Source organism: Elephas maximus, chromosome 10, assembly GCF_024166365.1.
Source record: "Elephas maximus indicus isolate mEleMax1 chromosome 10, mEleMax1 primary haplotype, whole genome shotgun sequence".
NCBI lineage: Eukaryota > Metazoa > Chordata > Mammalia > Proboscidea > Elephantidae > Elephas > Elephas maximus.
Genome location: NC_064828.1, coordinates 35,374,852 through 35,400,515, shown reverse-complemented (window position 1 = coordinate 35,400,515; position 25,664 = coordinate 35,374,852). Strand labels below are relative to the sequence as shown.

General features: G+C 42.1%; 1 long non-coding RNA gene across 1 annotated transcript; it reads left to right on the top strand.

Moving 5' to 3' along the window:
• Positions 1-1,388: 1,388 nt before the first annotated feature.
• Positions 1,389-25,423, top strand: LOC126083818 (uncharacterized). Its single transcript, XR_007518878.1, has 3 exons — positions 1,389-2,163; positions 23,258-23,364; positions 23,918-25,423. It is a non-coding gene; the product is annotated as an uncharacterized LOC126083818 (long non-coding RNA).
• Positions 25,424-25,664: the final 241 nt, after the last annotated feature.

Here is a 25,664-nt window from a genome sequence, read left to right as displayed (position 1 = left end):
TTTTCAAGTTGCAATTGGCTTTCTCTTGGGCCTCAGTGCCCTCTGCTCCTGGTCACTTCTGTGAGCTCCAGGGATTACAGCCCTTGCATGGCTTCCCTGTGGATGCTGAGTTGCAGGCTTGGGGGCAGCGATGAGATGGGGAAGGCCACACTTCCGCAATGGCCCTTGCCTTTATTTTTTACGAAACTACTGGGCCCAATAAATTCACTGAAGATTTTGGGGATAGAGTGTTACAAGATAGGAAGACAAATCTCCCAAATAGGATGACGAATATGACTTTCCATTGGGTCCTTATAGGTACAACCAAATTCCTAGCCCAGTTTTCCTAAACTGTGGTTTCTCCCTTTTCTGCCCTTAGAGACAGTCCCTGTGGCAGACATGGAGACACAGATCACAGCACAGATCTCTCTAGTTTCTGGGAGCGTGATTGGCTGTCAGCCTCCAGCTGTTAACTCCTTCAGGTCTGCTTCTGCTTTTGAATCAAGGTCATGCTCTTCTCCGTGACTGGGCAGGACGGTGGTACAAGGACCTCGCCCGCATTTCCGCCTAATGAGGCACTCCTCTAATGAGCATAGTTTCCCGTTGGCCTGCTGTTGTCAGCCCAGCATCACGGTTTAATAGCTCCTCCTCAACCCTGTTTCACCCTTTTCCTTTCACAGGTGTTACCAGGTGCCATGAGTCAATTCTGACTCCTGGATGGAGATCCCATGTGTGTCAGAATAGAACTGTGCTCCACAGGATTTTCAATGGCTAATTTTTTAGTAGTAGGCCACCAGGACTTTGTTTCGAGGTGCCTTTGGGTGGGCTGAAACTTCCAACCTCCCAGTTAGTTGCTGAGCACTGTTAACCATCCGCACCACCCAGAAGCTCCTTTATTGCTGTTACTTCCCCAAAAACCTTTCAGATTTCTAACTCCAGCCAGGCACCTACTTCGCAGAGGACTCAATGACACGGTCTCCTTTCTTCAAAATCTTTATACTGCAGGTCTCCACTGTCAACGCTCAGGGGACATTCCCTCAGAGGATCGGCCCTTCTCATTGAATCAGAGAGTCGGGATGCTCTGAAACAAGAATACCTGTCAATACAGCGTCTGTCACCCAGAACAACGTGACGAGAGGCTTTAGGAGAAAATCACAGAGTGGGCTTCGGCAGTTCCAAGGCCAGTGCAATAGTCCAGCTTGAGTTCTGGAGCTGCAAATGTGTCTTCCTTTGTAATCTCTGTCAGTATAAGATGAAGAAATGTCTCCTCACTCCTTCTGAGGAATTCTGTTTTCCTGCAAGAAATTTCTGGACCTACTGAACACACACGCACCCACCCCCCCCACCCCCGGCTCCCCCCCCCACCCCCTCATCCCCCCCCCCCACATGCACACACACCCCTTCCAAGAACCAACAGTAATTCTTTGGGACAGTGCAGTCTAAATCCATGTTAAGGAGGAGAACCATTTCTCTAGAGGTGGCCAGCCTGCCCATGCTGGAGATAACATTTGATAGTATTATGCAAAGCCGTTTCAATTTCCTTCTGCTTTTAGAACAACGTAAGAGACCTATAGTAGGAAATAAATAAGGCCCATCACAAGCCTTGGCAGATGACAGAGCAGTCTATTTCTGAGGGCCCTCTCTTTTATGGGCCAGGATAAAATAGAATAGATTCTCTTTAATCTTTGCAATGGAAGTGGGGGTAGTTGAAGAATTTATTATCTTTCTACCTCAGGAGTGTAGGGAATGAGTGGGTTTGTCCTTATGTTTGCTCTGCATCATTCATTTTGAGTTTAATAACAACAGATTCTTCTTGCCTTTTGAAACTTTCTAAAAAAAAAAAAAACTGAGGAATCAGACAATACACACTTTTTGCACCTTACTTAGAAAAAAAGAAACCTTTTTATTTTGAAGTAATTATAGAGACTCATTGTCTTGGTTATCTAGTGCTGTCATAACAGAAATACCACAGTAGATGGCTTTAACAAAGAGAAATTAATTTTCTCACAGTTTTGTAGGTTACAAGTCCAAATTCAGGGCGTTGGCTCCAGGGGAAGCTTTTTCTGTCTGTTGGCTCTGGAGGACGGTCCTTGTCTTCAATCTTCCCCTGGTTGAGGAGCTTCTGAGATGCAGAGACCCCGTGTCCAAAGGACACGCTTTACTCCTGGTGCTGCTTTCTTGGTGGTAAGACATCCACAACTCTCTGCTGGCTTCCCTTTCATCTCTTGAGAGACAAAAGGTGGTACAGGCCACACCCCAGGGAAACTCCCTTTACCTTGGATCAGGGAGGTGACCTGAGTAAGGGTGGAGTTACAATCCCACCCTATCTTCTCAACATAAAATTATAATCACAAAATGGAGGACAAGCACACATGGCCTAACCGAGTTGATAGACACATTTTTTGGGGGACGTAATTCAATCCATGACACTCATAAGAAGTTGCACAAATAGTGCATAGAGTCCCCAGGTCCCCTTCCCCTAGCTTTCCCCAGTGGTGGCATCTTATATAACTGAAGTACAATATCAAGACTGGGAAATTGACATTGGTACAGCACCATTAAGTAGACTACAGACCTTATTCAGTTTTCTTTCATTTTTTTTGTTTTTTAATTTTATTTTTTTGTGCTTTAGGTGAAAGTTTACAAAGCAAATTAGTTTCTCATCCAAAAGTTTATACACAGATTGCTTCATGACATTGGTTGCAATCCTCTCAATGTCAGCACTCTCCCCGTTTCCACCCTGAGGTCCTCGTTTCCATTCGTCCAGTTTTCCTGTCCCTTCCTACCTTCTTGTCTTTGCTTTTGGGCAGGTATTGCCTATTTGGTCTCATATACTTGATTGATCTAAGAAGCACATTTCTTACATATGTTACTGTTTGTTTGATAGGCCTGTCTAATTTTGGCTGAAAAGTGAGTTTCAGGAGTGGCTTCAGTTCTGAGTTAGAAGGGTGTCTGGGGGCCATAGTCTCAGGGGTTCCTCCAGTCTCTCAGACTGTTAAGTCTGGCCTTTTTTGTGAATTTGAGTTTTGCTCTCATTTTTCTCCTACTTTGTCTGGGACCCTCTATCGTGATGCCTGTAAGAGCAGTCGGTGGTGGTAGCTGGGCACCATCTGGTTCTTCTGGGCTCAAGAAGGCTGTGGTTCATATGATCCATTATTCCTTTGGACTAATATTTTCCTTGTGTTTGGTTTTTTCATTCTCCTTTGCTCCAGTGGGGATGGAACAAATAGATGTATCTTAGATGGCTGCTTGCAAGGTTTTAAGATGCTAGATGCTACTCACCAAGGTAGGATGTGGAACATTTTCTTTATGAACTATGTTATGCCAATTAATCTAGATGTCCCTCAAGACCATGGTCTCCGGCCCTCATCCCCAATAGCTCGGTCCCTCAAGGTGTTTGGATGTGTCTAGGAAGCTTCTATGACTGTGCCCCCTTTGTGCTCTATTATATATATAAATATATGTGCTGTACCTGTAAATATGTTTGTGAAAATATCCACAGCCTAACCTATATATGTATGTGGGTATACTCCTATATGTCTGCCTTCCACTATTCAGCAAATGTATCTGCCTAGGTATCTGCTTATAAGTTATTGTTTGTGTTTACTGTTGTCGTAGTGTTGTATGTGCTATAGTATTTACCGTGGTTGCCTCTTTTTTTTTTTTTTTTCTTGTGATCCTCTAAGTGTCTTCCTTTGCCTTGGTCAAGTTGTGCTTACTTCTCCTATGTTGTGTATTGTCTTTTGCTTCACCTTAACACGTGTCTACTATCTAGTTAATGATCATCCCTTCCCACCCCTCCCCTCCCTCATAACCCTCAAAGATTGTTTCTTTCTGTGTATAAGCTTCTTCCTAAGTTTTTATAATAGAGGTCTCATGTAATATTTATTCTTTTGTGATTGACTTATTTCACTCAGCGTAATGCCTTCCACATTCATTCATGTCGTGAGATATCTTGCAGATTCATCATTGTTCTTTATCATTGTGTAGTATTCCATTGTGTGGTATGTATCATAATTTGCTTATCCATTTATCTGTTGATGAGCACTTAGATAGTTTCCATCTTTTTACTATTGTGAATATGCTGCAATGAACATAGGTGTGCATATGTCTATTCGCGTGATGGCTTTTATTTCTCTAGGATATATTCCTGGGAGTGGGATTGCTGGATTATATCGTATTTCTATTTCTAGCTTTTTAAGGAAGTGCCATATTGTTTTCCATAGTGGTGGTACCATTTTACTTTCTCACCAGCAGTGTATGAGAGTTCCTATCTCCCTACAACCTCGCTAGCATTTATTGTTTTCCGAATTTTTGATCAGTGCCATTCTTGCAGGGATGAGATAGTATCTCATCGTGGTTTTGATCTGCGTCTCTCTAATTGCTAATGATCGCAAGCATATTTTCACTTATTTGTTGGCCATCTGAATGACCTCTTTGGTGAAGTGTCTTTTGTCCTTTGCCCATTTTGTGATTGGGTTGCTTGTCTCTTTATTGTTGAGTTGCTCAAGTTTTCTGTATATTTTAGAGATTAAATCATTATCAGATATGTCTTTGCCAAAGATTTTTTTCAGTCTGTAGGTTCTCTTTTTATTCTCTTGGAAAAGTCTTTGGATGAGCATAAATACTTAACTTTTAGGAGGTCCCAGTTATCTAGTTTATCTTCTGGAGTTTGTGCATTTTTAGTTATGCTTAATATTCTATTTATTCCGTAAGTTAAGACCCCTAGCATTGTCTTTATGTTTTCTTTCATGAACTTTATAGTTTTAGGTTTTACATTCAGGTCTTTGATCCATTTTGAATTAGTTTTTGTTATGGGTTGAGGTATGGACCCTGTTTCATTTTTCTGCAAATGGATATCCAGTTTTGCCAGCACCATTTGTTGAAGAGACTATCTCTTCCCCATTTGGTGGACTTTGACTCTTTGTTGAAGATCAGGTGTCCATAGATGAATGGATTTATTTCTGGGTTCTCAATTCTGTTCCATTCGTTGATGTGTTTGTCGTTGTACCAGTACCAGGCTGTTTTGACTACTATAGGTGTATAGTAGGTTCTAAGACTGGGTAGTGTGAGGCCCCCTACTTTGTTCTTCTTTTTCAGTAATGTTTTACTTATCCAAAGGCTCTTTCTTTTCCACGTAGATTTGGTGATTAGTATTTCTATCTCCTTAAAGAATGTTGTTGGGATTTGGCTTAGGAGTACAATTTATCTATAGATTGCTTTCGGTAGTATTGACATGTCCACAAGGTTAAGTCTTCCTATCCATGGGCATGGTATGTTTTTCCATTTATGAAGGTCTCTTTTGGTTTATTGCAGTAGTGTTTTGTAGTTTTCTGTGTATAAGTTTTTTATGTCCCTAGTTAGGTTTATTTCTAAATATTTTATCTCTTGGGGGGCTATTAAAACTGGTACTGTTTTCCCGATTTCCTTTTCAGAGTCCTCTTTGTTAGTGTATAGGAATCTGACTGATTTTTTTTATGTTGATCTTATACCTTAACACTTTGCTGAATCCTTCTATTAGTTACAGTAGCTTTCTTGTGGATTTTCTGGAATTTTCAATGTATTGTCTGTGAATAGGGGTGGTTTTACTTCTTCCTTACCAATTTAGCTAGGACTTCCAGTACAATGCTGAATAAGAGTGGTGATCAAGGGCATTCTTGTCTGGTTCCCATTCTCAGGGGGAATGCTTTTAGCCTCTCTCCATTGAGAATAATGTTGGCTGTTGGTTTTGTGTATACGCCCTTAATTGTGTTGAGGAATTTCCCTTCTATTCCTATTTTGGTGAGTTTTTTTTTTTTAAATCAGGAATGGGTGTTGGACTTTATCAAATGCCTTTTCTGCAACGATTGAGATGATCATGTGATTCCTTTCCTTTGTTTTATTTACGTGGTGGATTATTTTGATTGATTTTCTAATGTCGAACCATCATTCAATACCTGTTATGAATCCCACTTGGTCATGACGTATTATTTTCAGTTTTCATTTTTTACGTGCACTTGTTTATGTGTGTTGGAGTCCCTGGGTGGCACAAACAATTAAGTGCTTGGCTACTAACTGAAACGTTAACAATTTGAGTCCACCCAGAGGCAACTTGGAAGAAAGACCTGATGATCTGCTTCCAAAAAATCAGCCACTGAAGAACCCAGGGGAGCACAGTATTACTCTGACACACATGGGGTCGCCATGAGTCAGCATCAACTTGATGGCAACTGGTTTGGTTTCTTAAATTTATGTGTGTCAGTGTGTCTGTGTGCATCTCAACTTGTCCGTATGTCTTAGAGATTTTGAATAGCAGGCCATGTAGATCTACTGCATTCTTATTACTTCATTCATTATCTGTATGAACTATCATTTATCATTTATTTAATCAGATCCTATTGAAGGCCACTTTGGTGGTTTACGGTTTTGCTCCAATACGTGTGATGTTGCAATAGCTATTCTTGTACATGTAGCTAAAAGAACTTGTACCAAGCCCAGGGTAAATAGTTGAAGTGCTAGGGCAAAGGCTATGTGTGTTAGATATCTTGATAGAAATTGCCAGTTGGTCTCCAGAGAAGCAGCACTCTTTTCCAGGCACAGAGAAGCTTCCTGAAGGGCAATTCAGTGTGTGATGGGGCCAATTTCACCACACCCTTGAAAGTACTCAGTTTCACCAAACATAATTAATTTTTACTAATCTGGGTGAAAAATTATTTTTGATTTGCATTTATTTATTAAGACAGTTGAGTATCTTTTTATATGTTTATAGCTATCTGTATTTCTTTTTTCGTGAACTGCTTGTTCACGTTCTTTGTCCACTTTTATTGAGTTGTTTCCTTTTTTTTCTTATTTATTTTTATAAGCTCTTTATAAAAGACATTAACCATTTGACTGTCATGCCTTACAAATGTTTTTCTGTTTGACTTTTGAATTTATGTCTTTTTAATGCCATGTAGAAGTTTTAAAATTTTATGGAATCAAATTTATTAGCCTTTTCTTTAATGGCTTATGAGTTTTATGTCATGCTTAGAAAGGCCTTTCTTACTCCAAGGGTATAAAAAATTCACTCATTTTTCTTTTAGTTAGCAATGGTTTTTTTTTTTTTTTTTGCATTTAAATCTTTGAGCCATCTGAAATTTATTCTTGGGTAGGAAGTAAGATAGAGATCCAGGTTATTTTTTTTTCCCCCAAATGGTTAACCAGTTGCTCCAACACAATTTCAGTAATCCCCCACACCTTGATTTATTATGCCTTCTTTGTCATTCCCATATGTATCTGAGCCTATTTCTGTACTCTGTTCCATTCCATTGATTTGTCTGTTCCAGAGTCAGGATTTTAATAGACATTGCAAAGAAGAAAGTGACAAGTGCCATAAAGTAATCTCAAATGGAATGGCATGGCAATTCAGAGGTGGGAGAGTATTTTTAGTTGGGATGGTTGGGAAGCATTTCATGAAAGAAGGGCATTAAGATGAAGCTTTAAGGATAAGTAATATTAAACAAAGGGAATAAAGAGTGAAGGTATGGCAGCAATAACGTGGTGAATGTTTGCACTGACGAATATTCTATCTTTCCAAAACAGCCCATACTCCTCCACTTGTGTCTTGAACACAGTCAAGAATGTACAAAAACTTTGGTACTAGTCTTTTGAAGCATTCTGAAGATACATTTATTATTAATAATGGCTACAAGTTGAGCGCCTACTATTTGCTAGGAATATCTATGTTGTTTCTGATTCTCACCACAATGAGCAAAGTTGGTATTATTATGCCCATATTAAGAATTAGGAAAAACCTCAAGAAGGTTAAGTAACAGCTCCTCAGTGGTTGAACAGAGATTCAAATCCATGGCCAGCATTAAAACCAACCAACCAACCGACCAATAACTCAACCCAGCCCAACCCAACCCAACCCAACCCAACCCAACCCAACCCAACGCAACCCAACCCAACCCAACTCAACCCAACCCAACCCAACCCAACCCAACCCAAACCAAAACAAACCAAACCAAGACAGAATAAACCCTACAAACTCCAAAACAAAATAGAAAGCATCACAACTTATCACCCACAGTTACAATGTTTGTAGCAGTCCCTGCTCTGCCCATGTCACCTGGATCCCTTTACTATCATTGTGCACACTGGCTGACTTCCAGCGTGCATTCTCTCCCAACAGCCGGCATGTTGTTGGAAGGTGCAGGAGCACCAGAAGTGCCTGGGAATTTTTGTTCTTCCCCTCTGCCTGCAGCCCTTAATCAATGATTGATAGGGGATATACATGCTCTAGCTCTTCTGCGCTCTCCTTGGGATGACTTTGAAATGTGACCTATAATGTCCCCTGAGTCCTCTGCAGAAATGAATCAAAATTACACTTTATGAGACTGGGCTTGATATTGCGCCATTACTTGGTCTCCTTTCCTTCCTGGTCTTACTTTCCCACTCCTCTCTTTTCCCTGGAAACATTTCCTAATAAATCACACTAACATGAATTCTCATCTAAGACAGTGTTGTTTCAAGAAAGTTTTACTTCAGCTTTGTAGGTGTGTGTGTGCATGTGTGTATGTACTAGGTCACATTTCTTTCTGTGGAGGAAATGTTTGAAAGCCACTGTCCTATGCCACATTAAACTGCCTTTCTATTTATGTATAGTTCACTGAACTGGAAAGTTTCTTGGATATCCCAGAATGAGAGCTGCAGATCAGATTCTAAATCTTATTGCCTATTTGAGTACAGCTACTTAAAATATAGTGAATAAAAATGCATTAGTCATGGGTCTAGAGAATGCCATCAACTTTGACACAATTGGCTAGGCTGTTCTTTGAACTTCTTTGGGCAGTCAACCTTGCCAAATACCTTTCAAAGTCCAGATTTCCTTCTTCTAAGGCTGATAAATGTGGTATAAAGGTTGTGCTCATTGTCTGTTAATTTTTTTGCAGACTAACAGAAACAGGAAACCAAGTTTGCCTAGCAGTAGAACCAGAGGGCATGGCTGACCACAGGGCAGGGTAGCTGGCCTAGAGCGGTGGCTGTAGGCTTGGCTTGGATGGAGAGGTGGGGTGTTCGGAATTGCTCTGCATTCACCCCTGAAGACAGTACTGTTAAGGGAAGGGAAGACAACTCACCACATACTCACTAGCAACAAATGAGACCAAGCTAACAGGTTAGGCAAGTCCCTGTCGGTTGGCTATGTGAGGACCCTGTGGCAGGTCTGGCCATCCAATCCATTGGAAGCTATGAGGAGAGGGCAGAGAGCACCATTCCCAAAGTACAATGAAGATGAAATCTGGAAGGTGGTGCAGAGGAAACGGAAAGATTCCCATCTTCCCAGGGGTGTCTTGGGAACCATGTCACCATGGGAGTCAGTTGAAGTAAGATCTCCTCTGTATTCAGATAAGAACAAAAATATGTTGAAAATCTGCTGGAATAATTAAGAAAAAAAGGGAGGTGATCTAAGCTCATTGAGCTTAGAATGAAGAGAGCTGTGAAGAAAGAATTTATAGGGTCCCCCCCCAAAAAAAATTTTTTTTTTTTCTAGTGTTATCCCAAAGAAAGAGTCATGTTTTCTGGTAGACGTGGACATGCTAGACATCACTAAGGTGTGGTGCAGTGTGAGGAGTGGGTGCTCAACATCAAGTCCTGGTTGAAGGATCCTTTAGCACCAGCCCACTCCCTCTGTCCTGATTTCACCCTCACTTTACTACTTTCTGATTATTACTCCAGGTAGGAAGGACCATGGATCATGGACAACATCTTTACTCATCACCAGAAGGGCATATTCTCCACTGAAACATAATCCATTGGCTTGTGAGGCTAGACCAATTTCATGTGAGTTTGGGTTGTGAGAGCCAGTCTTCAGTACCTTGTTCTTCCTGAGGTGTTGGCTATCCAACCTCCTGACTGATGGTCTGAGAGCCCTGCCAGGGGTCAAGACCCTGTGCGGCCCACCTGAAACCAGCAGTCAGATCATAAGACCACAGATCAAAGCTGGGCACTGGGCCCCCACCAGACAGCATCCTGAGGCTGAGCTGAAAACCCTGGGGCTAGGCAGACATGTTAATTCCTTACTGAGGGTATTGGCAATAAAGGATATGGTCATGTGGTAAGGAAAAACCTTTGACTCCAGAGAACAGAGCAGAAGTGGAAGAGAGATGCAGGACACTTCTACCCACAGTTTCTGGCTTGTCTGCTGTTCCTGGAGAGTTAGGTGGGAAAGAGGCTATTGTGCTCTGACTCCAGGGGAAGCTCTGCTCAATTCCAGCAGTGATGGAGACTTCCTAGTTCAGGATTCAACTTCTGCGGAACTTTCAGGGTCGGGGGGTGGGGATCGTATGACTCCTGTGAAGCACAATGGCGTGTGTATGTGTGGGAGAAGATCCTTGGCTCATAGTAGCTTATATTCAATGTAGTACTTTCACGTAAAGCTTATACTGTAATTGTTGCAAGGACATGCACTATTTTTCTCCCAAAGCAGACTCTAATTAATCAAGAATATGCTGACTAAGCATCTGCAGGAGAAGCAATGTGCTAAACACTGTAGGAGATTAAAGATTTACAGTATAAACTTAGTCCTTGCACTCAGGGAATTTATAATCTAGCTGAGGAGGTATGATAAGTCGATGAAACACCTAGAAAACAACTGCTAAAAAAAGTGCTAAGCTAAGTGTTATTTATCTGCACCACTTCTCCACCTTTCTGTTGCATCTCCTCCACAAAAAAACAAAACAAAACAACAAAACGGAAACAAAACTGGTTGCTATTTGTTCAAGTTGTAGGGACAGTTCTCTGATTTGGGCTCTTTCTTCTTTTTGTATGTGTGCATTTATTGATAGAAATTGGCCTCTGAGCACTGCTTTTGCTGTGTCCCAGAGGTTTTGATAGGAAGTGTTTTCATTCTCGTTGCATTCTATGAATTTCCTTATTCCCTCCTTGATGTCTTCTATAACCCAGTCTTTTTTCAGGAGGGTATTGTTCAGTTTCCAAGTATTTGATTTCTTTTCCCTAGTTTTTCTGTTATTGATTTCTAGTTTTATTGCCTTGTGGTCTGAGAAGATGCTTTGTAATATTTCGATGTTTTGGACTCTGCAAAGGTTTGTTTTATGACCTAATATGTGGTCTATTCTAGAGAATGTTCCATGTGCGCTAGAAAAAAAAGTATACTTTGCAGCAGTTGGGTGGAGAGTTCTGTATAAGACAATGAGGTCAAGTTGGTTGATTGTTGTAATTAGGTCTTCCGTGTCTCTATTGAGCTTCTTACTGGATGTCCTGTCCTTCTCCGAAAGTGGTGTGTTGAAGTCTCCTACTATAATTGTGGAGGTGTCTATCTCACTTTGCAGTTCTGTTAAAATTTGATTTATGTATCTTGCAGCCCTGTCATTGGGTGCATAAATATTTAATATGGTTATGTCTTCCTGATCAATTGTCCCTTTTATGATTATGTAGTGTCCTTCTTTATCCTTTGTGGTGGATTTAAGTCTAAAGTCTATTTTGTCAGAAATTAATATTGCTACTCCTCTTCTTTTTTGCTTGTTGTTTGCTTGATATATATTTTCCATCCTTTGAGTTTTAGTTTGTTTGTGTCTCTAAGTCTAAGGTGTGTCTCTTGTAGGCAGCATATAGACGGATCATGTTTCTTTATCCAGTCCGAGACTCTCTGTCTCTTTATTGGTGCATTTAGTCCATTTACATTCAGCGTAATTATAGATAAATAAGTGTTTAGTGTTGTCATTTTGATGCCTTTTATGTGTATTGTTGACAATTTCATTTTTCCACATACTTTTTTGTGCTGAGACGTTTTTCTTAGTAAATTGTGAGATCCTCATTTTCGTAGTGTTTGACTTTATGTTTGTTGCGTTGTTACGTTTTTCTTGGCTTTTATCTTGAGTTATGGAGTTGTTATACCTCTTTGTGGTTACCTTAATATTTACCCCTATTTTTCTAAGTAAAAACCTAACTTGTAATGTTCTATATCGCCTTGTATCACTCTCCATATGGCAGTTCTATGCCACCTGTATTCAGTCCCTCTTTTTGATTATTGTGATCTTTTACATTTTGACTTCAGTGATTCCCTGTTATGAGCATTTTTTTAAATTAATCTTAATTTTTTTTTGTGATTTCCCTATTTGAGTTGATATCAGGATGTTCTGTTTTGTGACCTCGTGTTGTGCTGGTATCTGATATTATTGGTTTTCTGACCAAACAATATTCTTTAGTATTTCTTGTAGCTTTGGTTTGGTTTTTGCAAATTCTCTAACCTTGTGTTTATCTGTAAATATCTTAATTTCGCCTTCATATTTCAGAGAGAGTTTTGCTGGATATATGATCCTTGGCTGGCAGTTTTTCTCCTTCAGTGCTCTGTATATGTCGTCCCATTCCCTTCTTGCCTGCATGGTTTCTGCTGAGTAGTCTGAACTTATTCTTACTGATTCTCCCTTGAAGGTGACCTTTCTTTTCTCCCTGGCTGTTTTTAAAATTTTCTCTTTATCTTTGGTTTTGGTAAGTTTGATGATAATATGTCTTGGCGTTTTTCTTTTTGGATCAATCTAAATGGGGTTCGATGAGCATCTTGGATAGATATCCTTTCGTCTTTCATGATGTCAGGGAAGTTTTCTGTCAGCAGATCTTCAACTATTTTCTCTGTGTTTTCTGCCCTCCCTCCCTGTTCTGGGACTCCAATCACACGCAAGTTATCCTTCTTGATAGAGTCCCACATGATTCTTAGGGTTTCTTCATTTTTTTAAATTCTTTTATCTGATTTTTTTTCAGCTATGTTGGTGTTAATTCCCTGGTCCTCCAGATTTCCCAGTCTGCATTCTAATTGCTCGAGTCTGCTCCTCTGACTTCCTATTGCGTTGTCTAATTCTGTAATTTTATTGTTAATCTTTTGGATTTCTACATGCTGTCTCTCTATGGATTCTTGCAACTTATTAATTTTTCCACTATGTTCTTGAATAATCTTTTTGAGTTCTTCAACTGTTTTATCAGTGTGTTATTTGGCTTTTTCTGCAGTTTGCCTTATTTAGTTTCTGATGTCTTGAAGCATTCTGTAAATTAGTTTTTTATATTCTGCATCTGGCAATTCCAGGATTGTATCTTCATTTGGGAAAGATTTTGATTCTTTTGTTTGGGGGGGTTGTAGAAGCTGTCATGGTCTGCTTCTTTATGTGGTTTGATATGGACTGCTGTCTCAGAGCCATCACTGGGAAAGTAGTTTTTCCAGAAAATCCGCTGACTGGGACGCTGGCTCCAGGCTCTGAAAATAATCGCTGCTTCCCCGTATTTGTTTGTTTTCCGTCTCTAAATCTGTGTTTGTTGTTCAGGGTTCGTAGATTGTTATGTACATGATCGATTCACTTGTTTTCCCGAGTCTTTGTTGCAAGAGGGATCTGAGGTAGCGTCTACCTCGTCCGCCATCTTGGCCCCGCCGCTCTGGTTGCTATTGAGTTGATTCCAACTCATAGTGACCCTATTGGTCGGAACAGAACTGTCACATAGGATTTCCAAAGAGTGGCTGGTGGATTCAAACTGCCAACCTTTTTGTTAACAGCCAAGGTGTTAACCACTGTACTAGCAGGGCTCTGTGTACAGGGAGGCTCAAACCTGCCCCAGTTGGCAGAACTGTGCTGGCATGAGGCAGACAATGTGAACTTTCCCTCCCTTGCTTCACTCTTTTGTCATCCATGGGACTTTGTCACTGTTTAGGAACAGTCTGTCTGTACCCCTCCTTCCCCTGCCTCTCCACAGGGCTCAGTGGGGGGTGCCTTGTGGACACATGTCCAGAAAATGGGCTCTGGAAAAGCAGTCATGCTCAGATAAAAATGGATTTAATTTCTTTGGCTGTCTTCTATTAAAATTGAATGCATCTGTTTCGTTGTATGGGTCGTATGTACCTTGTTAAATCGATAAGCATCTGCAGGGTCTCACACATGCAGAAGGATGATAAGAGGCCATCAGGAGGCCTAGGTGCTCATTTCTTAGGGCTCCTCTGGTTGCTAAGTAGCTTTTCTCGCAATGCTTTTATACCCATATTGTTAAAACAAAATAAATATTTTCCCTCTATTTATGCTAATACATACGTGAGTGTGATCATTTGTGTATGAGCCTTTGAAGTGGACAGACTCAAGAGAATGATAAAAGTATTGTTAGAACCAGCTTCTGCCACTGGACCAACTTTTCTCTCCAGGGTTCCACAGAATATTATTTGAATGACTATTTTCTCAATTCTTCCAAGGATGGTACTAGCTAGTTATCATCCTAAAAGCGTAAGAAATATAAGTTAATTCATTATAATAGATGCCTTAGGACATCAGGGCTTAGTTCTCTCATGGAACTGAGACTGAGAAAGGCTGTTCTAGGCCCTAGTCCAAGGGCTTCAAGCAAGACCTGAGCTCCCTCCTTTTTTTGGCCTACCTCAGTTGCCACAAGTGACCCATAATGACTTCTTCAGTGTAAAAACGGTGTGGCATCTGACTTCCTCTAACTTCACAAGGTGGAAGGCGAATCAAGATCAACAGCCCAACGCTGATTCCTGTGAGGTGGAGGTCAGACATGCCTCCACCCTCCAACCTTTTTACCAATTCTGACACCAATCATTGCTCCCATGGCACCCTACTTCTCTGCTGAGTTCGACAATTTGTTGCAATGGCCACACAGAACTCACAGACAATATTCAGGATTATGGGGTTTATTAGGGAAGTAACAGGTTACAATTCAGATTCAGGTATGTTCAGGATACAGTTCTTCCATCAGGACAGCTCCTTTTCATCCATGCCCACAGGCAGGCCTCTCTCTGCTTCAGCTTCTGCCCTGCTTGGGCAAGTGTTACAAAGGTCTTTTAGCTCTGCTGATAAGTACCTGGAGGCACCCTACTCTGCCAGTAAGCCTTGGCCCGAAGGTGCTCAGCTCTACCTCTGTGAGTTGGCAAACCTAGCTCCATCAAGTGCCCAGAGACACCCTACTCTGCCTACAAGCCTTCTGCCCAAAGGCACTCAACTTTCTTGCTCTGTGAGCCGGGAAGCTCACTGCACCATCTCCTTTTGCTGGCTCTCTTGACTTGCTGCCATTTCTCTGCCATCACTTCTCACCGTCTTCAGTGTTACAGCTCTCTCTCTCTCTCTCTCTCTCGGTCTCCTGGTTCCAGGAGCTTCTCAACACAAGGATCTTGAGTCCAAAGAACATGCTCCACTCCTGATTCTTCTTTCTTGGTGGTGGCGAGATCCTCTCCTTCCTGCCTCTGGGACAGCTCATTTTAAGTGTAACAGGATGGCAAAACTGACCAATCCCTTTGTTAGGGTTCCATAGACCTTATTTGCGTGGTCCCACCCCCACATGGATGCCATGAACTCTATCCAATCCCCTTGGAGGGCCACAATTACCTTATTTGCATAGTCCCACTCAATCACTTAAGTGGGAGTTACAAGACCATGGCGAGAAAGACCATATAAAAGCTATCCCTCACACCGCATTGAGTAATGAGTTTTGACAGTATAGGCTAGGTGTAAGCAAAGTTCAAGGGAGAGAATAGAGCCCTGTGGCTGGTAGTATGTTGAGCTACAATGTTAGACATAATAAAGTCTAATATTAACTTAGACTAGGGAGTGAACTTGTAGGGGAAGAAGATAGTCAAACATTGCTCCCTCCCCCACTCCATGTTAGGGAACACTTCAAGGCAGGTGGCTTGGAACGGCCACGCATTTGGGTAACGGCTTTCCTTTATAGTATTGAATTGGAGGACCCTCTGTTCAAAAACACAGTTCAAACTTTGTAAGCAGTGGTTTAAGTGGCAAAGATAAATAAAGCATGCCTACCCCACCTGATAGGAGTGCCTGGGTGGCGCAAACAGTTAAACGTTTGGCTACTAACCGAAAGGTTGGCAGTTTGAGTTCACTCAGAGGTGCCTCGGAAGAAAGGCCTGGTGACCTACTTTGAAAAAAATCAACCATTGAAAACCCTGTGGAGAGCAGTTCTACTCTGACACACGTGGGGTCAACATGAGATGGAGTCTACTTGACGGCAACTGGTTGGTACTGGTTACCCCATCCGATACATAAATTTAGAGTTTTTACAATTTGGCATGAGGAGTCAAGATGTTGAGTAAACCTGGAATTTTTCAGTATTGTTGAGTAGATACTGGCTCTCCCATCTTTACTCCCCACCATACGGTGTTGGGTTGGGTGGAAACTTGGGAAACACTGTAACATCGGAGCTTAAATCTTTGGGTAAGCATTTTCTCTGAGTCAGGCTTGCCCTGGACATTGCCTGACTCCTATGGTTTGGAGGTTGCCATGGAGATAATACATTTCTCCAAGATTCTGGCTTTTCCCTGGCTGGACAAGGCAGAGTATAGTTTTCTTGGGCACTTGCAGGCTGTCAGAATAACTCTGTCCCCCCTTCTGTACGACTATTGTGCCCTGAATTCTGCTTGAAACCCTTGACTTCCCCGTTTGACTAGGGACCCTTCCTTTCTTCCCTGCAGGATTCAGCATGAAAGCTTGCTGTGTTTTAACCACAGCTTGTGGGGCTGTGTCTCTGGGTAAAGATCTGCTTAGGGTTTCTAGTTTCTAGTGTCATCCTTGCAACTTGGGTGGGAATTACAAGACCATGGTGGGAAAGGCCATATAAAAGCTATCCATCGTGCCACATTGAGTAATGAGTTTTCACAGTGTAGACTAAGTGTAATTGGAGTTCAAGGGAGAGAATAGAGAGTAGGTTCCTCTGTAGTGTGTTCTCAGATCTCCCCTTTTGAGATACTTATACTAGTGGTCATTTATTTGATATCTGTTTCCTGGATAGATTGAGTTCCATGAGCTCAAAAACTAAGTCTGTAATCCTCATTGCATATCCCTGTTGCCAAGCATAACAAAATTATCCTAGGCATTTCAAACAGGGAGTTTAAAACAGGAAATTGGTTACACAGTGTTACAGGTTGAATTGTGTCCCCCCAAAAGATGTGTTAAAGTCCTAATCCCCTGAACCTGTGAGTGTGACCTTATTTAGAAATACAGTGTTTGCAGATATAGTTAGTTAAATTAACATGAGGACATACTGGAGTAGACCCAAACAAAAAAACCTGTTGTCTTCCGGTCAATGCCAGCTCATAGTGACCCTATAAGACAGAGTAGAACTGCCCCATAGGGTTTCCAAGGAGCGCTTGGAGGATTTGAACTGCTGACCTTTTGGTTAGCAGCTGAACTCTTAACCACTGCGCCACCAGGGCTCCATACTGGAGTAGAGTGGGCGCTAACCCAATATAACTGATATCCTTATAAAAAGAGGAGATGAGATACATAAGCAGACAGACACAGAGGGAAGATGGCAAAGTGAAGATGGAGGCAGAGATTGGAGTTATGCTGCCACAAGCCAAGGAACACCTGGGACTACCAGAAACTGGAAGAGGCAAGGAAGGATTCTTTCCTAGAGACTTTGCAGGGAGTATGGCCTAGCTGGCACCTTGATTTCAGACTTCTGGCCTCCAGAACTGTGAAAGAACAAATTTCTGGTTCCTAAGCCATTCACTTTGCAGTAATTTGTTAACGGCAGCCCTAGGAAACCAATGCACAAAGGTAGTGGACACAGCTGAGAAACCAAAGGGGCTGGTGAAACAAGATACGAGTGACAGCAGGAAACTACTACCTCTGTGGGGGCTGGAAAGACACAGGGAAGGTGCTGCCCAGTGGGAATGAGGAAGCTGGCTGGTTCTCGTGGACAGAGGGGCTGTCTAGTGGGGAGCTGGAACCTCTGGAAAATGCTCCCCAAAACAGAGAGAGGGAAGGACGCAATAATCTGGTTTCCCCTTACTTCTCGACTTCCAGTCTCGAGCTAGTGCCTCCCATTGGCCATTCTTGCTGGCAGCTAGTTGGCAGGGAGAAACAGGAAATAGGATATTGAGGAGAAGGGTGAGGAGACGTGAGAACAAGCAGGCAATTGTCGGCATGGTATGAACTAATACCATTTGTGGCTTGCATGAATGAATAGGCATAGAGACATGTATATTGACTGATCAATCATTTACAGTAGCCACAACCCTCCTATTCACAGGTTATCACAACAATTCTATCCCTTACTTCTCTACCACTACTTGCTATACATGATATTTTTATTGTGCTTCAAGTGAAAGTTTACAAATCAAGTCAGTCTCTCATATAAAAATTTATATATACCTTGCCATGTACTCCTAGTTGCTCTCCCCCTAATGAGACGGCACACTCCTTCTCTCTACCCTGTATTCCCTGTGTCCATTCAGCCAGCTTCTGTCTCCCTCTACCTTCTCATCTCCCACCCCCAGACAGAAGCTGCCCACATAGTCTGATGTGTCTACTTGATCCAAGAAGCTCACTCCTCACCAGTATCATTTTCTGTCTTACAGTCCAGTCCAATCCGTGTCTGAAGAGTTGGCTTTGGGAATGGTTCCAGTCTTGGGCTAACAGAAGATCTGGGGACCATGACCTCCGGGGTCCTTCTAGTTTCAGTCAGACCATTAAGTCTGGTCTTTTTATGAGAATTTGAGGTCTGCATCCCACAGCTTACCTGCTCCATCAGGGATTCTCTGTTGTATTGCCTGTCAGGGCAGTCATTGGTTGTAGCCAGGCACCATCTATTTCTTCTGGTCTCAGGCTGATGTAGTCTCTGATTTACATACATGATTTCTCGAGTCATGAGTTTTAACAGTGTAGACATGTAATTGGAGTTCAAAAGAAAAACCAGAACTTCTTGGATGGTAACTTCTTTCTGATTAACCTCATTCCAAATTACTTGGAATTTAAAAGTTTTTCTTCTGCTAGGGATGCCCAAAATATCAGTATAAATACAGGCTATTTAACATAGCCTAGTTTGAAATTCAGCCTCGCTGCCTTGAGCCTCAACTCTAGCAGCTACCAGGGATAGTGTTCTTCAGAATAATGCAAGGCAGTAGTTCTGAGGCAGACCAGCCTATCCCTCATTAGTTGGCCCTTGGTTGGAGTTTCAGTTCACCTGGTAGAGTCATCAGAGGCTTCCATCCACCCCAGAAGGGCTCAGGTGCCTTTTTGGATACAGAGGAGCCTGTAATGCCACTGTATGTCCACCACAGGGCCATAAGGCCTCCCCTCACAGAGTCTGGGCTAAGAGTTGGTGCCTCCTCCACACCTTAGCAAAGTGCCTTCTGGGGTCTTCTTCTGGGTATCTGGAGCTGAGGCTGCCCTAATTCTAGAAAGGAGGAATATTCTATTCAGTTCCCTCATTTTCTCTTTCAACGGTTCATTTTATGTTTAATAACAGTTGAAAAATTAACATATTATGAAATCAAAATGGGGCTGTGTGTGTGCATATGTACAAGCACATATGTGTGCATTTTGCAGGTGGGGCATCAGGATGGGAATAAAAAAATTCTAATAATTCAAGCTGAAAGCGGTTTACTGGTCACCTTTCTGGTGGGTAACCTCTGGTCACATCAGCTATTGCCTATTAGCTATAATTTAAAGTTTTAGAAATTCAGATCTGGAAAAAGACCTTGGAAGCTATAACCCTATCAGTTATAGCTATGAAAACTGATATAGCCCTTGCTGCTTACAAGATGCCCGGAAGGTGCAGAAACTTTAGAGATGTGGCTTAATGACAGGTTATTAAGGGACTGTGGTGAGATTGTATTTCAGCGTCCCATCCTTGCTTCTTCTTCCTTAGGCCCAGCCTGAGTTTTAACAGCATCAACAAAGAGAAAAAAAGACACTTTTCAGTTTTCTATTGAAAAAGTTTGGTTCTGTGGTTCTAATCCCATCTTTGGTCTTCGGATTCTTTCCAAACTCTGTGGAACCAGAAGATAAAAAAGCCTGAGATGGTAGGAAAATTACCTGGGGAGATGGTGGAGTGTGTAACAACTCATTCAACCTCCTAATCACAAATTTCTATTAAAATTAGTAAAGACAACTTTACTAAAGCATTTCCATGAGTACAGCAGAGATCAGTCAGTAAGGGAATCTAAGGGAGGATGCATTAAATTGGAAAAAAAAATTAATGTGGGCTCCCTGAAAAAGTCTTATCACCCCTCAAAAGAGAGCCAAGAAGCTATAAATAGAAGACTTTAATTAATCCTGAAAACAAGCAACCACGGAAACTCTAACCAGAGTTCACAAAATGTTTGGAATCTTTTTTCAAAGAAATGAGTAGACACTAAATCCTCTCAAGTAAGAGAAGGTCAGAATAAAAAAAGAAAGAAGGGAATGCAGACTGTAAAAGACAAACTTAAAATGCCATTGAGGCTACACAAAGCAGAAGTGGCGCTTAAATAAGCAGGAAAAGCTTGAGCAGTATCTCCAGAATTTTAAGAACATAAATTAAGAAAATATTTAAAGAGGGTAGGTATGGGGAATAGAACTCAGCATTCCAATTTCTGAATAGGTGAAATTCCTGAATAAGCAGACAAAATAAAAGCCTCCAAATTCATAATTAGGAGCCCTGATGGTACAGGGGTTAAGCACTCGACTGCTAACTGAAAGATTAGTGGTTCGAACTCATGAGCCACTTCCAGGGGGAAAGACGTGGGAGTCTGCTTTTGTAAACATTTACAGCCTTGGGAACCCTATGGGCAGTTCTACTCTGCCCTACAGGGTTGCTATGCATTGGAATCAACTGGGCGGCCATGGATTTAAATCCATAATTAAAGATGTAATAATACATTTTTTCAGAACCAATAACAGATGAAACTTGGAGTAGAGGTGAGTCATATGATCTAATAGAATAATTATGAACATTCGGAGAGCAACTTGCTGTTTACAAAAGAGTTCTCACACTCGCACATCTTTTCATTTGATCTTCCCAACAACCATGTGCGGTGGACAGGTAGTATAATTCTCCCGTTTTATTGATAGAAATTAACCTCAGAGAGGCTAAGTGAGTTGTTCAGGGAATATGACTAGGAAGTCAAAAGCCCAAGGCCAAGTCCAGGTTGTGCCCTCCAAAGTGGGGACCTTAGAAATGTCTTAAATGATAAGAGAAAGACACCTGCAATAACATGCAAAAAGAGCGGATCACTTTCCCTCCTCATTTTTTTTTTAAATGTTTATTATAAGAAATTAAAACAAAAAAGAAAAGTACAAAAGAAACAGGTAAAAAAAATTCACCTCAAATCTCACCATTTGAAAATAAGCATAATCAACATTAAAACCAAAAAACCCATTCCCACTGAGTCAATTCCAACTTATATTGACCCTATAGAACAGAGTAAAACTGCCCCACAGGGTTTCCAAGGAGTGGCTGGTGGACTCGAACTGCTGACCTTTTGGATAGCAGCTGAATGTTTAACCGCTGTGCTACCCGGGCTCCAATCAACATTAGGTAAAACTATTTTCCAGACATTCCATATATTTCTCAGCACTTTGAAGCTATTGTCTTCTTGTACCTAATGTTGCCAATAAGAAGTCTAATGTAAATTATTTTTTTATTTATTGTTTGAGGAAAACTTTTTTCCCCTAACTTCACCGAAAGCTTTTACAAGCTGCTTTTTATCCTTTGAGCTCAGAAATTTCACCAAGATCTATCTTAGGCTGGATCTTTTTTTCATTAATGTTGCTTGACACTCAGTAGGCTCTTTAGTTAGAAGACTTGAGAGTTTATTGGTTAAGGGTGTATACTCTAAATAAAGCAAATGTTAAGGACTTGGCTGCTAACTGAAAGGTTGGTGGTTCAAAACCCCTGGGCTGAGGCTAGAAGGAATGCAGTAGGTGGGAGTGAGTCTGCCTGGGAGTCAAACTGAAGTGGAGAGCAGGGGTAACCTTGTGGCTGGGGACAAGGGAGCCGAAACTTGCCGTGTAAGACATAACTGCAGATGGTGGCAAAGGTAGCAGAGGAGAGGTGTGTGTATCGTGGGTGGTAAGAGAGGGAGGTCTGGGGTGGAGAGGCAAGGGATACCAGGGCTATATGCTGTGCTGTAGTGAGATGGAGGCTCAGGTGTGGAGTGGGGGCTGCCCTGGCCAGGCTGCCTGGGTGAGTAAAGTAGGGACACCAGGGAGGCTTGGAACAGGGGATCCTGCTGGGGCAGACTGCCGAGGTCCAGCCACCTGCAGCCCTTGCAGGCCAGTGTTGGGCGAGAAGGAAGCAGACACACCAGCCTGGGCCTCAGGCCCTTGGGTCAGTGGTGCTGGGGGTGGACTGTCTGGCTTGTTTGGTGGCTGCAGATCTTAACAGTGTCCTCTCTTAAATAATTGGTAACGTGGAAAGAACAGGATTAGAAACCAGAAGGCCTAGGTTCAAGTCTTGCTTTGGAGGGGCCTTAATCACTATTTTGACATCCTCAAATATGGATAGTACTGCCTGCCCCTTGGAGGCAGAATAAGGAGGCAACAGTGAGGCTACCTTTGAGAACTTTGAGATAAGGGAAATAAGTGCCCTCTGGACTATTAACTATAAAATCTACGTAAGCCAGAGCAAAGCAAGTCACTTTAAGGAGGCAGGATGACTCTCATGCCACTTTAGACCTGATTGAAGCCTGAGTTAAGATGCTAACTTGTTAATCAGATCAAGGGCTGGGAAACCACCTCCCAAAAGAGGAGAGGCAGTGTCCACGTTCTGCATGCTCAGGAGAGAGTGCTAGGCCCCAGGCCTTGATGTCTTTAGCCCCAGGGACAAGCGTAGTGTCTATATGGAGAGAGATGCATTAGTCTACCCCTACTTTTCACACGTTTGCATCATATCTGCTCTGCCACTTCCTGGCTGGTGACCTTGGGCAGGTTACTTGACTTTCCTATGCCTCAGTTTCCTCATTTGTGAAACTGGGATATTAATAGTACGTGCCTCATACTTGTGAGGAATAAGGAATGATATCATGTAAGGACACTCAGTGCCTGGCACATGGTAGGTGCTGTACACATGTTCGTGATCTGTTTTAGTTTTCTAGGGTTGCCATAACAAAAAATATCATAAGTGGGTGGCTTTAAAGAACAGAAGTTTATTTTCTCACAGTTTTGGAGGCTAGAAGTCCAAATCAGGCCATTGGCTCTAAGGAAGGGCCTTTCCTTGTCGGTAGCCCCAGGTGTTTCTTTGTGTTCCTTGACTACTTGTAGATGTCTTTCCACATGATTCTATCTTCCCCCTGTGTGTGCACCTCTATTCTGCCTTTTTTATAAGACATCACTCAGAAGGGATTAGGTTTAGGACCCATGCTATTCTGGCATGATCTTATTAACATAGCAAAAGAAAAGCCCTATTTTCAAACAGCATAACATTCACAAGTACCTAGGTTAGGACTTCAAAGTATATTTTTGGGGGACAAAATTCAATCCATAACATGGTGCTTATGAAAGATTACTAACTTGGCATTCTGGCTTATCCATTGTAGACCCTGTGTAAGATCGCCTTACTCTCTCTGCGCTGGTAGAGTCAGGCCTCTGAGCCTGTACGCCTGAGCAGAAGATGAAAACCTTGAACCGTGGTGAATTCTCTACGGTAATTCCCTGTGAGGCCCTTAGGCAGGGAGCCAGTTGGGCTTTTCTGGGGAAACTCTTCCCTCTTGTGTTCTGCCACTTGGGATTTAACACCACTTGGGGTTGTTGGGAGCTTTGGATAAGATGTATATAAGCCCATCGCAGAGAGCAGTCATTGAGTAAATGAAATTACCTACTTATACCTAATAAGGTACAGGGACAGTGTCCTCCAGGTCTCATGGTCTCCAGGGAGACAGACTAGGAGAAAATAACACAGCTGTATATGAAGGGCTGTGGGTGCCCAGAGGAAGGAAGAATCTGTGCCAGGGGGAGGGGGACAGGGGATGAGATTTGATTAGTTTTGAAGAAAATTCTATGAGTGTACCGGTAGGAGGGCATTCTAGGTGTAGAGGACTTGGTTTGTGAGTCTTGGAGGGGTGAACGGCTACGGGTAGCTAGAATGGTTGCAACCTGGGTATATATGGCAGGGTAGTAGAAGGGGAGACAGAACAGTTTGACTGGGACCAGATCCCATGAGTATAAACAAAATGATAGGTTTTGATTTCATCCTACAGGCAATGGGATCCACTGAAGAATTTCAGGTAGGTGAGGGACAAAACCGAGTTTGCATTTGAGACTGTGAGATCCTTGAGGAAAGGGGAGGTGTGTTGTTCATCCTTGTGCCTTCAGTAGGTAACATATAATCTTATTCAAGATAAGAATTCAGTAAACATTTGGTGTTATAGATTGAATTGTGTCCCTCGAAGATAGGTATTGTAAATCTTAACCTCTGTGCCTGTGGTTAGGAAACCTTGGTGGGGTAGTGGTTAAGTGCTATGGCTGCTAACCTAAAGGTCGACAGTTCAAATCTGCCAGATGCTCCTTGGAAACTCTATGGGGCAGTTCTACTCTGTCCTATAGGGTCGCTATGAGTCGGAATCAACTCGGCAGGGACAGGTTTGGTTTTTTTTTTGGTGCCTGTTGTTATAATCCCATTTGGGAATGGGTTGTCTTTGTTATGTTGATGCAGGATTAGTATACGGTCAATTTCTTTTGAGATATAAAAGAGATTAAACAATCAGGTGGCAAGCAAAGATGGGAGAAGAGAGATGCCATGCCAGATGAAGATGGCCCAGGAACAGAAGCTCAGAAGAGACAAGGACCTTCCTCCAGAGCCAACAGAGAGAGCCTTCCCTTACAGCTGGCACCGTGAATTTCGACTTCTGGGCTCCTAAACTGAGGAAATAAATTTGTTTGTTAAAGCCACCCACTTGTGGTATTTCTGTTATAGCAGCACTAGATGACTAAGGCATTTGGTAAATGAATGAAAGATAATGCTGGTGACTGTGGTGAATAGGTGGGCATTGGGAAGATCACTGAAGAGGCTGTTGCAGCAGCCCAGGTGTGGGTCATGGAGGTGTGAAAGTAGGCAGCAGTAGGGGATTGAGAGGAGGTGACATTTTAGAGACTTGTGAAGCAAAATCATAGTATTTGGTGACTGATTATGGGGGGCGCAGTGACAGATGAAGATAAAGTAAAGGAGACTTTATGATTTCTAGTTAGGATGATGGCAAAACCCAAACCAAAACAAACCAGTTGCCGTTGAGTTGATTTCAGCTCGCGGCAACCTCATGTGTGTTAGAGTAGAACTGTGCTCCATAGGATTTTCCATGACTGATTTTTCAGAAGTGAATTGCTAGGCCTTTCTCCTGAGGAGCTTCTGGGTGGACTTGAACCACCAGCTTTTCAGTTAGCAGCTGAGCATGTTAACCATTTGCACCACCCAGGAATTCCAGGGAGGTGGCAAAGTTATTAGCAATTAAGGGAAAACAGGAAGAAGAACGAATTTACTAAAGTTTAGGATAACAACACTGTATGAAGTGCGAAGTGGATGTAAATTACTTCCCCCCCTTCTATAATTTTGCCCCCATGAAAGGCTGTCATTGTTAATACCTCTAATCAGCTCATTGGAATCTTTGAGGGAACTAGTAGTTGCTGTTTCAAGGTAAAGTTAAAAAAAAAAATTAAGTGTTACAGGTTTTACCCATATATTTTCAGTCATATGTATGATGGGATATGTCTGAAAAGGCATGTATAAGCAAATTTGTTTAAATATCAACATTAAAATTACACGACTGTGTACTATTGTGGAGACACACAGGATTGTTTGGTGAATGACCCTGGGGCATCTCTCTGAGATGTCTGGCAACAAGCCAGCTCTCAAACTCACTGTCCTGTGAGGATGAGGGCCCCCAAGATCTCCAAGTTCTAGAAACTGTGACATTTCAGAAAATTCCCCCAAACATGGGGCTGCTTGGTGCT